The sequence below is a fragment of the Euprymna scolopes genome, chromosome 14, assembly GCF_053919585.1.
Source record: "Euprymna scolopes isolate OS-2025 chromosome 14, ASM5391958v1, whole genome shotgun sequence".
NCBI classification, from domain to species: domain Eukaryota; kingdom Metazoa; phylum Mollusca; class Cephalopoda; order Sepiida; family Sepiolidae; genus Euprymna; species Euprymna scolopes.
The window spans coordinates 112,625,108-112,640,896 of record NC_136495.1 but is presented as its reverse complement, the minus strand read 5'-3'; the positions used below and the strand labels follow the sequence as shown (position 1 = coordinate 112,640,896).

Genomic DNA, 15,789 nt, shown 5'->3' with positions numbered 1-15,789 from the left:
AGATTTTACATAGCTAATTTATTTATTTACTAGCAGGGCTACCCGGCGTTGCTCGGGACCGTATAAACAATGAAAAAACAAAAGCAGATATTGAACATATGTTTTATTCTTAGGGGAGAGGAATCTTTCATCTCTATGTATTATTTGTTTTATCTACCCCCGGACTGGTATTGTTCATGTTTTATCCCTAGCATAGGTAATTTACAGCATGTATATGAAATTGTTTTACCTTAGGGAGAAGAGAACAGGTAATATACAACATAATGTGTCTATATTACATCCCTGGCAACGCCTAGAAACCAGCTAGAACATGTATTTCAGTCAATGTTTATTACATCCTGGGCTATGCCGGGAAACCAGCTAATCTCTATTTAGTGACTTGACCACCAAAATACCTCCCTAAGTGTGTCCTTTCTTTTGAACTTATTAGATATAGGTATCTAGAAATGTGTGTGAAATTTTGTTGAATGCATTGTTCACTATGATTTTCTTATTGTTCTACACAATATCAGCTGCAGCGAAATAAAACAGTAAACTTAGTGTAGTGTTAGAATAAAGAGCAAAGGAAAAAATTAGAATCATATTCTGTAATTGCAAATCTAAATTTGCTAGCGTGTACCAGTATTTGCCAGGTTGTGGAAATTTGGAATTTATAACGTATGTAGTGGCCTTTTCCTAGATACCTATTGCTAAAAATTATACTTTCATTTTGTTAGAAAAATCTCTCCTCGGATGCCCTGCATCATCCAAAATAAAAACAAATATTTTTATAATTGTTTCAGTACATTGCTACACATTGTGAAATTTGTTGACGTTTGTAAAAAAAAATCATGAATGTGCTTATATTCCAAAAAAGAAAATATCAGTGCACAATATTGAAAGTGTTCGAGATTCAAAAGTCTGTAACATTTCTACTAACTTCATAAGATGTCATGTGAGAAACTGAATTGAATATCAAGACATTATCTGAAGCGTTTTTATTTTGGTATAACGTATGTGTTTACAGTGAACCGTAACTTTTAATAAACAGCTTGGTATGCAATGACATAGGCTAAGAATCTTAGACAAAATATATATAAATTGGAAAAATGTGTGAACAAATGAAAAAAAAAAATGATCCGCTCCACTTGATGACATCAAGCACAGTAATATTTTAGTGAAGAAAATATGAAATTGATGTTCAGTGATTAGTTTGGATGAATGAGAAAATGTAATTGTTTGATGCATAAAAAATAACTCATTTGCTGTATTTGATATTAAGCGGCAAAATATAGTGATTTGAATATTAAGGAAAACATCAAATCAGATTATGTAAAAAAAAAAGATGCAATTAGAAAATATATATTTTCTGTTTATGAGTTTTGCCAATCAAAATTTTGTGGCAGAAATTGGGTGATTACCATGCAATTTTATTTTGATAAAATTCTTAAATTATTTCAATGTTTATTATAATTTCTTAGTAGTGACTTGTTATCATCAAAATCCGCCCCAAAGAGTGTCCTTTCTTTTATTAGGTATCAGAATAGGTATCCAGATTTCTACTTCTATACAAATGTGATATTTCGGATCTGTAGATAAACAATTTGTTGCATATATAAGCTGAGAATTGTTCTCTCTCATTCTCTCTCTCACACAACCACACATTCTCACTTTTATAGATATAATAGATAAATTATGCTAGATATATTTCCATATGTCTGAATAATCTATATACAAATTTTCAAATCTGTAGATAAAAAATTTGTTGAGTATATAGGTTGAGAATTGTTCTCTCTCTCTCTCTCTCCTCTCACACATGCTCACTTTTATAGATATAATAGATAGATTATGCTAGATATATTTCCATATGTCTGAATACACTATATAAAAATTTTCTAATCTGTAGATAAAAATTTGTTGAATATAAAGGGTGAGAATTGTTCTTACTCTCTCTCTCTCTCACACACAGACATATTCTCACTTTTATAGACATAATAGATAGATTATGCTAGATATATTTCCATATGTCTGAATACCTTATATACCAATTTTCAAATCTGTAGATAAAAAATTTGTTGAATATATAGGTTGAGAATTGTTCTCTCGCTCTGTCTCTCTCTCTCTTGCTACCTCACACACACACACGCAAACATTCTCACTTTTATAGATATAATAGATAGATTATGCTAGATATATTTCCATATGTCTGAATACCCTATATACAAATTATCTAATCTGTAGATAAAAAATTTGTTGAGTATATAGGTTGAGAATTGCTCTCTCTCTCACAGACACACACATTTTCACTTTTGTAGATATAATAGATAGATTATGCTAGATATATTTCCATATGTATGAATACCCTTTATAACAAATTTAAAATCTGTAGATAAAAAATTTGTTGAATATATAGGTTAAGAATTGTTCTCTCTCTCTCTCTCTCTACCTCACACACACCCACACACACAAACATTCTGACTTTTATAGATATAATAGATAGATTATGCTAGATATATTCCATATGTCTGGATACCCTATATACAAATTTTCTAATCTGTAGATAAAAAATTTGTTGAATATTTTCAACCCTTATCCTCGAGTGGCGTCTGGGCCTTGATAAGTAGTAATGCGTATTTAGCAAAATATAAATATATATATATATAACAAATTTACTGAATTTCCATTACTAACGATTACTGTATTGTCCAATTGACTACTGCGCTTTTCAACCCTTATCCTCGAGTGGCCTCTGGGCCTTGAGAAGTAGTAATTACTAACGATTACTATATTGACCAATTGACTACTGCACTTTTTAACCCTTATCCTCGGGTGGCCTCTGGGCCTTATTGTCCAATTGACTACTGTGGACTTTTTAACTCTTATGCTTGAGTGGCCTCTGGGCCTTGATAAGTGGAAATGACTAAGTAACAAAAAATAGGTATATAACAAATTTACTGAATTTCCATTACTAACGATTACTATATTGTCCAATTGACTACTGTGCACTTTTCAATCCTTATCCTCGAGTGGCCTCTGGGCCTTGATAAATGGTAATGCGTATGTAACAAAATATACATATATATAACAAATTTACTGAATTTCCATTACTAACGATTACTATATTGTCCAATTGACTACTGCACTTTTAAACGCTTATCCTCGAGTGGCCTCTGGGCCTTGATAAGTGGTAATACCATCGAGTGGCCTCTGGGCCTTAATAAGTGGTTGTGCCTAAGTAACAAAAAATAGGTATATTACAAATATCCCGCATTTCCATTACAACCGACTACTACGGTGCACTTTTCAATCCTTATCCTCGAGTGGCCTGTGGGCTTTGATAAGTGGTAATGCGTATTTAACAAAATATTAATATATATATAACAAATTTACTGAATTTCCATTACTAACAATTACTATATTTTGTCCAATTGACTACTGCACTTTTCAACACTTATCCTCTAGTGGCCTCTGGGCCTTGATAAGTGGTAATGCCTATATAAACAAAATATAAATATATATATAACAAATTTCCCGACTTTCCATTACTAAGTATTACTATGTTGTCCAATTAACTACTGCCATTTTAAACCCTTATCCTCGGGTGGCCTCTGGGCCTTATTGTCCAATTGACTACTGTGCACATTTAACTCTTATCCTCGAGATGTATCTGGGCCTTGATAAGTGGAAATGCCTAAGTAACAAAAAAATAGATATATAACAAATTTCCCGAATTTGACTACTGTGCACTTTTCAACTCTTATCCTCGAGTGGCCTCTGGGCCTTGATAAGTGGTCATATATATTTTTTACAAAATAACAAAATAGGTTGGAGTCGCTGAATAACTCATCCTCCCGTTAAAGCGGTTCCATCCTCTTTCCCCAATTTGACTACTGTGCACTTTTCAACTCTCGTCCTCGAGTGGACTATGGGCCTTGATAAGTGGTAATACATATTTTATGAAAAATATATCTATATATATATATATATATATATATATATATATATATATATATATATATATATATAACAAAATAGGTTGGAGTTGCTGAATAACTCATCCTCCTGTTAAAGCGGTTCCATCCTCTTTCCCAAATTTGACTACTGTGGACTTTTTAACTCTCATCCTCGAGTGGCCTATGGGCCTTGATAAGTGGTAATACATATTTTTTTATAAATATATATATATATATACCAAAACAGGTGTGAGTCGCTGAATAATTCATCCTCCTATTAAAGCGATTAAATCCTCTTTCCCAAATTTGACTACTGTGCACTTTTAAACTCTCATCCTCGTGTGGCCTCTGGGCCTTGATAAGTGGTAATATATAGTTTGTACAAAAAAAAATATATATATATATATATATATATATAACAAAATAGGTTGGAGTGGCTGAATAACTCATCCTCCCGTTAAAGAGCTTCGATCCTCTTTCCCGAATTTGACTACTGTCCACTTTTCAACTCTCATCCTCGAGTAGCCTATGGGCCTTGATAAGTGGTAATATATATTTTTTAGTAAATATAGATATAAATATATATATAACAAAATAGGTTGGAGTCGCTGAATAACTCATCCTCCCGTTAAAACTGTTCCATCCTCTTTCCCGAATTTGATTACTGTGCACTTTTCAACTCTTATCCTCGAGTAGCCTATGGGCCTTGATAAGTGGTAATATATTTTTGTTATAAATATAGATATATATATATATATATAAAAAAAAGGTTGGAGTCGCTGAATAACTCATCCTCCCGTTAAAGCGGTTCCATCCTCTTTCCCGAATTTTACTACTATGCACTTTTCAACTTTCATCCTCGAGTGGCCTATTGTCCTTGATAAGTGGTAATATATATTTTTTAATAAAAGTATATATATATATATATATATAACAAAATAGGTTGGAGTCGCTGAATAACTCATCCTCTCGTTAAAGCGGTTCCATCCTCTTTACCGTATTTTTTATACAGTGCACTATTCAACTCTCATCCTCGAGTGGCCTATTGTCCTTGATAAGTGGTAATATATATTTTTTAATAAATATAGATATAAATATATATATAAAAAAATAGGTTGGAGTCGCTGAATAACTCATCCTCCCGTGAAAGCGGTTCCATCCTCTTTCCCGAATTTGACTACTGTGCACTTTTCAACTCTAATCCTCGAGTGTCCTATGGGCATTGATAAGTAGTAATATATATTTTTTACAAAATATATACATACATATATATAACAAAATAGGTTGGAGTCACTGAATAATTCATCCTCCTCTTAAAGCGGTTCCATCATCTTTGCCGAATTTGACTACTGTGCACTTTTAAACTCTCATCCTCGTGTGGCCTATGGGCCTTGATAAGTGGTAATATATATTTAAAAATAAATATAGATATAAATATATATATACCAAAATAGGTTGGAGTCGCTGAATATCTCATCCTCCCGTTAAAGCGGTTCCATCCTCTTTCCCGAATTTGACTACTGTGCACTTTTCAACTCTAATCCTCGAGTGTCCTATGGGCCTTGATAAGTAGTAATATATATTTTTTACAAAATATATACATACATATATATAACAAAATAGGTTGGAGTCACTGAATAATTCATCCTCCTCTTAAAGCGGTTCCATCATCTTTGCCGAATTTGACTACTGTGCACTTTTAAACTCTCATCCTCGTGTGGCCTATGGGCCTTGATAAGTGGTAATATATATTTAAAAATAAATATAGATATAAATATATATATACCAAAATAGGTTGGAGTCGCTGAATATCTCATCCTCCCGTTAAAGCGGTTCCATCCTCTTTCCCAGATTTGACTACTGTGCACTTTTCAACTCTAATCCTCGAGTGTCCTATGGGCCTTGATAAGTAGTAATATATATTTTTTACAAAATATATACATACATATATGTAAAAAAATAGGTTGGAGTCACTGAATAATTCATCCTCCTCTTAAAGCGGTTCCATCATCTTTCCCAGTTTGACTGCTGTGCACTTTTCAACTCTAATCCTCGAGTGTCCTATGGGCCTTGATAAGTAGTAATATATATTTTTTACAAAATATATACATACATATATGTAACAAAATAGGTTGGAGTCACTGAATAATTCATCCTCCTCTTAAAGCGGTTCCATCATCTTTGCACCATTTGACTACTGTGCACTTTTAAACTCTCATCCTCGAGTGGCCTATAGGCCTTGATAAGTGGTAATATATAGTTTGTACAATATATATATATATATATATATATATATATATATATATATTACAAAATAGGTTGGTGTCGCTGAATAACTCATGCTCCCGTTAAAGTTGTTCCATCCTCTTTCCCAAATTTGACTACTGTGACCTTTTGAACTGTCATCCTCGAGTTGCCTATTGGCCTTGATAAGTGCTAATATAGAGAGAAGAGAAACGGGGTGAGAGAGAGAGAAGATAAAGAGGGCGAGAGAGAGACAGAAGAGAATGAGGGGAGAGAGAGAGAGAAGAGAAAGACGGTGTGAGAGAGAGAAGAGAAAGGGGGTGAGAGAGAGAGAAGAGAAAGAGGTAGACAGGGAGAGAGAAGAGGGTAAGAGTGAGTTGAGAATGAGGGTGAAAGAGAGAGAGAGAAGAGAAAGAGGGTGAGAGAGAGAGAAAAGAAAGACGGCGAGAGAGAGAGAAAAGAGAAGAGAAGAGAAAGAGGGTAAGAGAGAGAGAAGAGGGTGAGAGAGAGAAGAGAAAGAGGTAGAGAGAGAAGAGGGTGAGAGAGAGCAGAGAAGAGGGTGAGAGAGAGCAGAGAAAGAGGGTGAGAGAGAAAGAGGGTGAGAGAAGTGAAAGAGGTAGAGAGAGAAGAGGGTAAGAGAGAAAGAGGGTGAGAGAGAGAAGAGGGTGAGAGAGAGAGAGGTAGTGAGAGAGAGAGATAAGAGAAAGAGGTAGAGAGAGAGAGAAGAGGGTAAGACAGAGAGAGAGAGAGGGGTAGTGAGAGAGAGAGATAAGAGAAAGAGGTAGAGAGAGAGAGAGAGAGAAGAGGGTGAGGGAGAAAGAAGAGGGTGAGAGAGAGCAGAGGGAGAGAGAGAGAGAGAAGAGAAATAGGTAGAGAGAGAGAGATGAAGGTGAGAGAGAGCAGGGAAAGAGGGTGATAGAGAAGAGAAAGAGGTAGAGAGAGAGAGAGAGAGAAGGGTGAGAGAGAGCAGAAAAAGAGGGTGAGAGAGAGAGAAAGAGGGTCAGAGAGAGAGAGAAGAGAAAAAGGTGTACACAGAGAGTGAGAGAGAGAAGAGGGTAAGAGAGAGAGAGAGAGAAGAGGTTGAGAGAGAGAGAGAGATAAGAGAAAGAGGTAGAGAGAGAGAAGCGGGTGAGAGAGAGAGAAGAGGGTGCGAGAGAGAGAAGAGAAAGAGGTAGAGAGAGAGAAGCGGGTGAGAGAGAGAGAAGAGGGTGCGAGAGAGAAGAGAAAAAGGTAGAGAGAGAGAAGAGGGTGAGAGAGAGAGAAAGAGGATGAGAGAGAGAAGAGAAAGAGAGAGAGAGAAGAGGGTGATAGAGAAAGAGAGTGAGAGAGAGAAGAGAAAGAGAGAGAGAGAGAAAGAGGGTGAGAGAAGAGGGTAAATGTGCATCTTTTTTTATAGTAGGTAATGCTTGGGAGACTGTGCACATTGCCTCCTCCCCCCTCCCCCCTACAAAAGCGGTTCCATTCATAAGAAAACAAACTCGTATAAAAGTAATTTTCGTGTATTTAAGCGGCCTCATACTGATAGCCACTCCCCCTTCCAGAGAGAGAGAAATATGGTGATAGAGAGAGTTAGGAAAGGTGTAGAGATAGAAGAGAGTGAGAGAGAGAGAGAAAGACGGCGAGAGAGAGAGAGAAAGACGGCGAGAGAGAGAGAGAAAGACGGCGAGAGAGAGAGAGAGAGAGAGAGAGAGAGAGAAGGGAAAGAGGGTGAGAGAGAGAGTAGATAAAGAGGGTGAGAGAGAGAAAGAGAAGAGAAAAAGGTCTAGAGAGAGAGAGAGAAGAGAGTGAGAGAGAGAGAGAGAGAAATATGGTGAGTCGAGTTGATCCTCTCTCTCTCTCACTCTCTTCTCTCTCTCTCTCTCTCTAGACCTTTTTCTCTTCTCTTTCTCTCTCTCACCCTCTTTATCTACTCTCTCTCTCACCCTCTTTCCCTTCTCTCTCTCTCTCTCTCTCTCGCCGTCTTTAGAGAGAAGAGAAACAGGGCGAGAGAGAGAGAGAAGATAAGAGAAGGGAAAGAGGGTGAGAGAGAGAGTAGATAAAGAGGGTGAGAGTGAGAAAGAGAAGAGAAAGAGGTCTAGAGAGAGAGAGAGAAGAGAGTGAGAGAGAGAGAGAAATATGGTGATAGAGAGTTAGGAAAGGTGTAGAGATAGAAGAGAGTGAGAGAGCGAGAGAAAGACGGCGAGAGAGAGAGAGAAAGACGGCGAGAGAGAGAGAGAGAGAAAGACGGCGAAAGAGAGAGAGAGAGAGAGAGAGAGAAAGACGGCGAGAGAGAGAGAGAGAAAGTGGAAAATGTGCAAGCGACCTAATTTTCGTTTACATAAGCGGCCTGATACTGATACCCCCCCTCCCCCTTCAAGTTAACAGAGTTAGAATGTATAAACAAAATGGCTAATCTTTGTTTACATGTAAATTACAAAGAGCAAAGTCATCTTCGCCGGCAAAAAACTTCGAGCAAAAATAAAAACATTTTCCCTACGTCAATTTTCGTGTAATTTTGGTTTTATTTTTATTTTTGGAGTGCGATAATTACGTTGGTAATAACGGTTCGAGTCGAAAACTAATATTTAACTGTGTTATAGTATCAATTTCTCCTCCGAAGGCAGTTTTAACGTACCTCAGCTGCAGCCGACATTTTACTGAGCTGACGTCACGTCACGTGACACTTAATGAATAACGTTATAATGACAGGATTTTTGGGGCCCCCCCTGGGAGAAAAATGATAAGTTCACCCCCTTGTAATTGTCCGTTTGACGTGAAATTTTGATATTTGTCATGCGGGTGATCAAGGTGCAATATGATACATAATTTGTCAACTTTGGTTGTGTCTGTCAAAAGTTTGAGCTGACGTCACGTCATGTGACACGTATTGAATAACATTGGATCATTCAAGAATTACGTAATAAAAAGCATTACAATGACAGTTTTTTTTGGGCCCCCCTTGGAGATAACTGATACGTTTACCCCTTTCTCCTCGTCCGTTTGACGTGAAATTTCGATATTTGTCATCCGGGATAGGGGGCTTCGATATGATACCAAATTTATCAAGTCTAGTTGTGTCTTTCAAAAGTTTTAGCGTTACAAACAAACATACAAACTCACAGACGTTTGCCTTTTATATATATAGACTAGCAGGGCTACCCGGCGTTGCTCGGGACCGTATAAACAATGAAAAAACAAAAGCAGATATTGAACATATGTTTGATTCTTAGGGGAGAGGAATCTTTCATCTCTATGTATTATTTGTTTTATCTACCCTAGGACTGATATTGTTCATGTTTTATCCCTAGCATAGGTAATTTACAGCATGTATATGAAATTGTTTTACCTTAGGGAGAAGAGAACAGGTAATATACAACATAATGTGTCTATATTACATCCCTGGCAACGCCTAGAAACCAGCTAGAACATGTATTTCAGTCAATCTTTATTATATCCTGGGCTATGCCGGGAAACCAGCTAATCTCTTTTTAGTGACTTGACCACCAAAATACCTCGCTAAGTGTGTCCTTTTTTTTGAACTTATTAGATATAGGTATCTAGAAATGTGTGTGAAATTTTGTTGAATGCATTGTTCACTATGATTTTCTTATTGTTCTACACAATATCAACTGTAGCGAAATAACACAGTAAACTTAGTGTAGTGTTAGAATAAAGAGCAAAGGAAAAAATTAGAATCATATTTTGTAATTGCAAATCTAAATTTGCTAGCATGTACCAGTATTGGCCAGGTTGTGGAAATTTGGAACTTATAACATATGTAGTGGCCTTTTCCTAGATACCTATTGCTAAAAATTATACTTTCATTTTGTTAGAAAAATCTCTCTTCAGATGCCCTGCATCATTCAAAATAAAAACAAATATTTTTATAATTGTTTCAGTATATTGCTACACAATGTGAAAGTTTTTAACGTTTGTAAAAAAAATCATGAATGTGCTTATATTGCAAAAAAGAAAATATCAGTGCACAGTATTGAAAGTGTTTGAGATTCAAAAGTCTGTAACATTTCTACTAACTTCATAAGATGTCATGTGAGAAACTGAATTGAATATCAAGATATTATCTGAAGCGTTTTTATTTTGGTGTAACATATGTGTTTACAGTGAACCTTAACTTTTAATAAACAGATTGGTATGCAATGACATAGGCTAAGAATCTTTAAAATATATATAAATTGGAAAAATGTGTGAACAAATGAAAAAAAAATGATCCGCTCCACTTGATGACATCAAGCACAGTAATATTTTAGTGAAGAAAATATGAAATTGATGTTCAGTGATTAGTTTGGATGAATGAGAAAATGTAATTGTTTGATGCATAAAAATAACTCAGTTGCTGTATTTGATATTAAGCAGCAAAATATAGTGATTTGAATATTTGGGAAAACATCAAACCAGATTATGTAAAAAGAAAAAAAAAAGATGAAATTAGAAAATATATATTTTATGTTTATGAGTTCTGCCAATCAAAATTTTGTGGCAGAAATTGGGTGATTACCATGCAATTTTATTTTGGTAAAATTCTTAAATTATTAGAATGTTTATTATAATTTCTAATTAGTGACTTGTTATAATCAAAATCCGCCCTAAAGAGTGTCCTTTCTTTTATTAGGTATCAGAGTAGGTATCAAGATTTCTACTTCTATACAAATGTGATATTTCAGATCTGTACATAAAAAATTTGTTGAATATATAGGTTGAGAATTGTTCTGTGTCGCTCTCTCTCACACACACACGCATTCTCACTTTTATAGATATAATAGATAGATTACTCTAGATATATTTCCATATGTCTGAATACCCTATATACAAATTTTCAAATCTGTAGATAAAAAAATTTGTTGAGTATATAGGTTGAAAATTGTTCTCTCTCTCTCTCTCACACACACACATTCTCAATTTTAGAGATATAATAGATAGATTATGCTAGATATATTTCCATATGTCTGAATACCCTATATACAAATTTTCTAATCTGTAGATCAAATATTTGTTGAATATATAGGTTGAAAATTGTTCTTACTCTCTCTCTCTCTCTCTCTCTGGCTACCTCACACACACATTCTAACTTTTATAGATATAATAGATAGATTATGCTAGATATATTTCCATATGTGTGAATACCCTATATACAAATTTTCTAATTTGTAGATAAAAAATTTGTAGAGTGCATAGGTTGAGAATTGTTCTCTCTATCTCTCACACACACACATTCTAACTTTTAAAGATATAATAGATTATGCTAGATATATTTCGATATTTCTGAATACCCTATATATAAAAATTTGTTGAATGTATAGGTTGAGAACTGTTCTCTCTCTCTCTCTCTCTCTCTCGCTCACACACACACACATTCTCACTTTTATAGATATAATAGAAAGATTATCCTAGATATATTTCTATTTGTATGAATACTCTATATACAAATTTTAAAATCTGTAGATAAAGAATTTGTTGAGTATATGGGTTGAGAATTGTTCTCTCTCTCTCTCTCTCTCTCTCACACACACACACACATTCTCACTTTTATAGATATAATAGATTATGCTAGATATATTTCCATATGTCTGAATACCCTATATACAAATTTTCAAATCTGTAGATAAAAAATTTGTTGAGTATATAGGTTGAGAATTGTTCTCTCTCTCTCTATCACACACATTCTCACTTTTATAGATATAATAGACAGATTATGCCAGATATATTGAAATATGTCTGAATGCCCAATATACAAATTTTGAAATCTGTAGATAAAAAATTTGTTGTATACATAGGTTGACAATTGTCCTCTCTCTCACACACACACACATTCTCACTTTTATACATATAATAGATAGATTATGCTAGATATATTTCTATATGTCTGAACACCCTATATACAAATGTTCAAATCTGTGGATAAAAAATTTGTTGAATGTATAGGTTGAGAATTTTTATCTCTCTCTTTTTCTCTCTCTCTCTCTCGCTATCTCACACACACGCATTCTCACTTTTATAGATAAAATAGATAGATTATGCTAGATATATTTCCATATGTCTGAATACCCTATATACAAAGTTTCAAATCTGTAGATAAAAAATTTGTTGAATATATAGGTTTAGAATTGTTCTCTCTCTCTCTCACACACACATTCTAACTTTTGTAGTTATAATAGATAGATTATGCTAGATATATTTCCATATGTCTGAATACCCTATATACAAATTTTCTAAACTGTAGGTAAAAAATTTGTTGAGTATGTAGGTTAAGAATTGTTCTCTCTCTCTCACACACACACACACACACACAAGTTCTCACTTTTATAGATATAATAGATAGATTATGCTAGATATATTTCTATATGTCTGCCTACCCTATATACAAATTTCCAAATCTGTGCCCAAAAATGTGTGGAATATATAGGTTGAGAATTGTTCTCTCTCTCTCTCTCTCACACATATTCTCACTTTTATAGGTTATATAGGTTGAGAATTTTTTGCGCTTTCCATCACTCACATTCACACTTTTATAGATATAATACATAGATTATGCCAGATATATTTACATATGTCTGAATACCCAATATACACATTTTCAAATCTGTAGATAAAAAATTAGTTGAATATATAGGTTGAGAATTGTTCTCTCTCTCTCTCTTTCTCTCTCTCTCACACACACATTCTCACTTTTATAGATATAATAGATAGATTATGCTAGATATATTTCCATACGTCTGAATACCCTATATCCAAATTTTCTAATATGTAGATAAAAAATTTGTTGAATATATAGGGTGAGAATTTTCCTTCCTCTCTTTCTCTCTCTCTCTTTCTCACACACACACAAGCTGAAAATTGTTCTCTCTCTCTCTCTGACTCTCTCTCTCTCTCTCACACACACACACATGGTCATTTTATAGATATAATAGATAGGTTATGCTAGATATATTTCTATATGTCTGAATACCCTATATACAAATTTTTAAATCTGTAGATAAAAAATTTGTTGAGTATATAGGTTGAGAATTGTTCTTTCTCTCTCTCTCACACACACATTCTCACTTTTATAGATATAATAGATTATGCTAGATATATTTCCAAATGTCTGAATACCCTATATACAAATTTTCAAATCTGTAAAGATAGAATTTGTTGAATATATAGGTTGAGAATTGTTCTCTCTCTCTCTCTTTCACACACATTCTCACTTTTATAGATATAATAGATAGATTATGCTAGATATATTTCCTTATGTCTGAATACCCTATATACAAATTATCAAATCTGTAGATACAAAATTTGTTGAGTATATAGGTTGAGAATTGTTCTCTCTCTCTCTCTCTCTCACTCACTCACTCACTCACTCACTCACACACACACACACACATTCTACCTTTTATAGATATAATAGATTATGCTAGATATATTTCCATATGTCTGAATACCCTGTATACAAATTTTCAGATCTGTACATAAAAATTAGTTGAATATATAGGTTGAGAATTGTTCTCTCTCTCTCTCTTCTCTCTCTCTCTTTCACACACATTCTCACTTTTCTAGATATAATAGATAGATTATGCTAGATATATTTCCATATGTCTGAATACCCTATATACAAATTTTCTAATCGGTAGATAAAAAATATGTTGAATATATAGGGTGAGAATTGTACTTACTCTCTCTCTCTCTCTCTCTCTCTCTCTCTCACGCACACATTCTCACTTTTATGGATATAATAGATAGATTATGCTGGATATATTTCCATATGTCTGAATACCCTATATACAAATGGTCAAATCTGTAGATAACAAATTTATTGAATAGATAGGTTGAGAATTGTTCTCTCTCTCTCTCTCTCGCAACCTTACACACACAACCACACGCAAACATTCTGACTTTTATAGATATAATAGATCGATTATGCTAGATATATTTCCATATGTCTGAATACCCAATATACAAATTTTCAAATCTGTAGGTAAAAAATTTGTTGAATATATAGGTTGAGAATTGTTCTCTCTCTCTCACACACTCACATTCTCACTTTTATAGATATAATGTATAGATTATGCTAGATATATTTCTATATGTCTGAATACCCTATATACAAAGTTTAAAATCCGTAGATAAAAATACGTTGAGTATATAGGTTGAGAATTGTTCTCTCTCTCTCTTACGCACACACACACACACACACACACATTTTCACTTTTATAGATATAATAGATAGATTATGCTAGATATATTTCCATATGTCTGAATACCCTATATACAAATTTTCAAATCTGTAGATAAAAAATGTATTGAATATATAGGTTGAGAATTGTTGTCTCTCTCTCTCTCTCTCTCTCTCTCTCTCTCTCTCTCTCTCTCTCTCTCTGGCTACCTCACACACACACACATTTTCACTTTTATAGATATAATAGATAGATTATGCTAGATATATTTCCATATGTCTGAATACCCTATATAAAAACTTTCAAATCTGTAGATAAAAAATTTGTTGAGTATATAGGTTGAGAATTGTTCTCTCTCTCTCACACGAAACTGTGCGCTCGGCTTCTTCCCCCCCTTCCCACCCCAAATGCTTGGGAAACTGTGCACTGTTTTTGTTGGTTTTCAAGCTGCCTCTTCCCCCCCCCACACAGTTTAACAGTAGTAGGAGGTCAAGAGAAAGAGGGTGAGAGAGAGAGAAGAGTAAGTTGGTGAGAGAGAGAGAAAAGAGAAAGAGGGTGTTGGTTTTATATTTTTATTATCGTCTAATATTTTGAAAGCTGAATTTCTAATAAAATGTGCATCTATAGGAGATAATGCCTGGGAATGTGTTCCCCCCCCCCACAGTTTAACAGTGGTGTGACGTCAAGAGAAAGAGGGTGAGAGAGAGGGAAGAGTAAGTGGGTGAGAGAGAGAAAGAGAGAGAAAAAAAAAGAAAGACGGTGTTGGTTTTGTGAAAAAAGTTGTTATTTACAATTGTTCGCATTCTTGGCCTTTTGGTCAAGATCAAAGTGTAGTATCTGTTCTTCAGATGCTGCACTTCTATTTCTTGTTCTCTTTCGGTGGAGGAGAAATCCTCCACGACTGAGACAATTTTTATTTTTGTACCTTTTCTCCACGTTAAAAAACGACCCTGGTGTCTAACTCTGTCCCGTGGGGAGGCATAGTAAATAGGTACAATTGTTCGCCATTAGTGGATGTTGACGTCACGTCACGTGACATGACTAAGCGTTTTTTTTTTTAGTATGAATAACATTTTTTGTTTTAATTATAAAGTCTACACTTAATTTTATAGAAAATGCTGTATATATAATAGAAAAAAAAAATTACTGGTTTTGTTGGATTCAAGTGGATCCCCCCCCCTCCAGTTTAAGAGATAGCAGGTCACGTGGTAATATACAAAATGGCTAGCGTAAATATAAAGATCGGTTTTTTTATCGACGAATATTTTGAAAGCTGAATTTTTTTTTATTCCTGTACATTTTTTCCTGATATTTTTCGTTAAAACTCTTGTATAAATACTATTTTTAACCAGTTAAATACGTTGGAGACATTGTCATGGAGTTTAATAATCTCTAGAACAAAGCAGAAGAGAAATTACAAAAGTATCGGTAAAACAAAGTGTTTGTTTACATTTGTTCGC

General features: G+C 34.3%; 1 pseudogene; it reads left to right on the top strand.

Moving 5' to 3' along the window:
* The first annotated feature begins 15,125 nt into the window (after window positions 1-15,125).
* On the top strand, window positions 15,126-15,259 carry LOC145293522 (U2 spliceosomal RNA; annotated as a pseudogene).
* The last annotated feature ends 530 nt before the right edge of the window (window positions 15,260-15,789 follow it).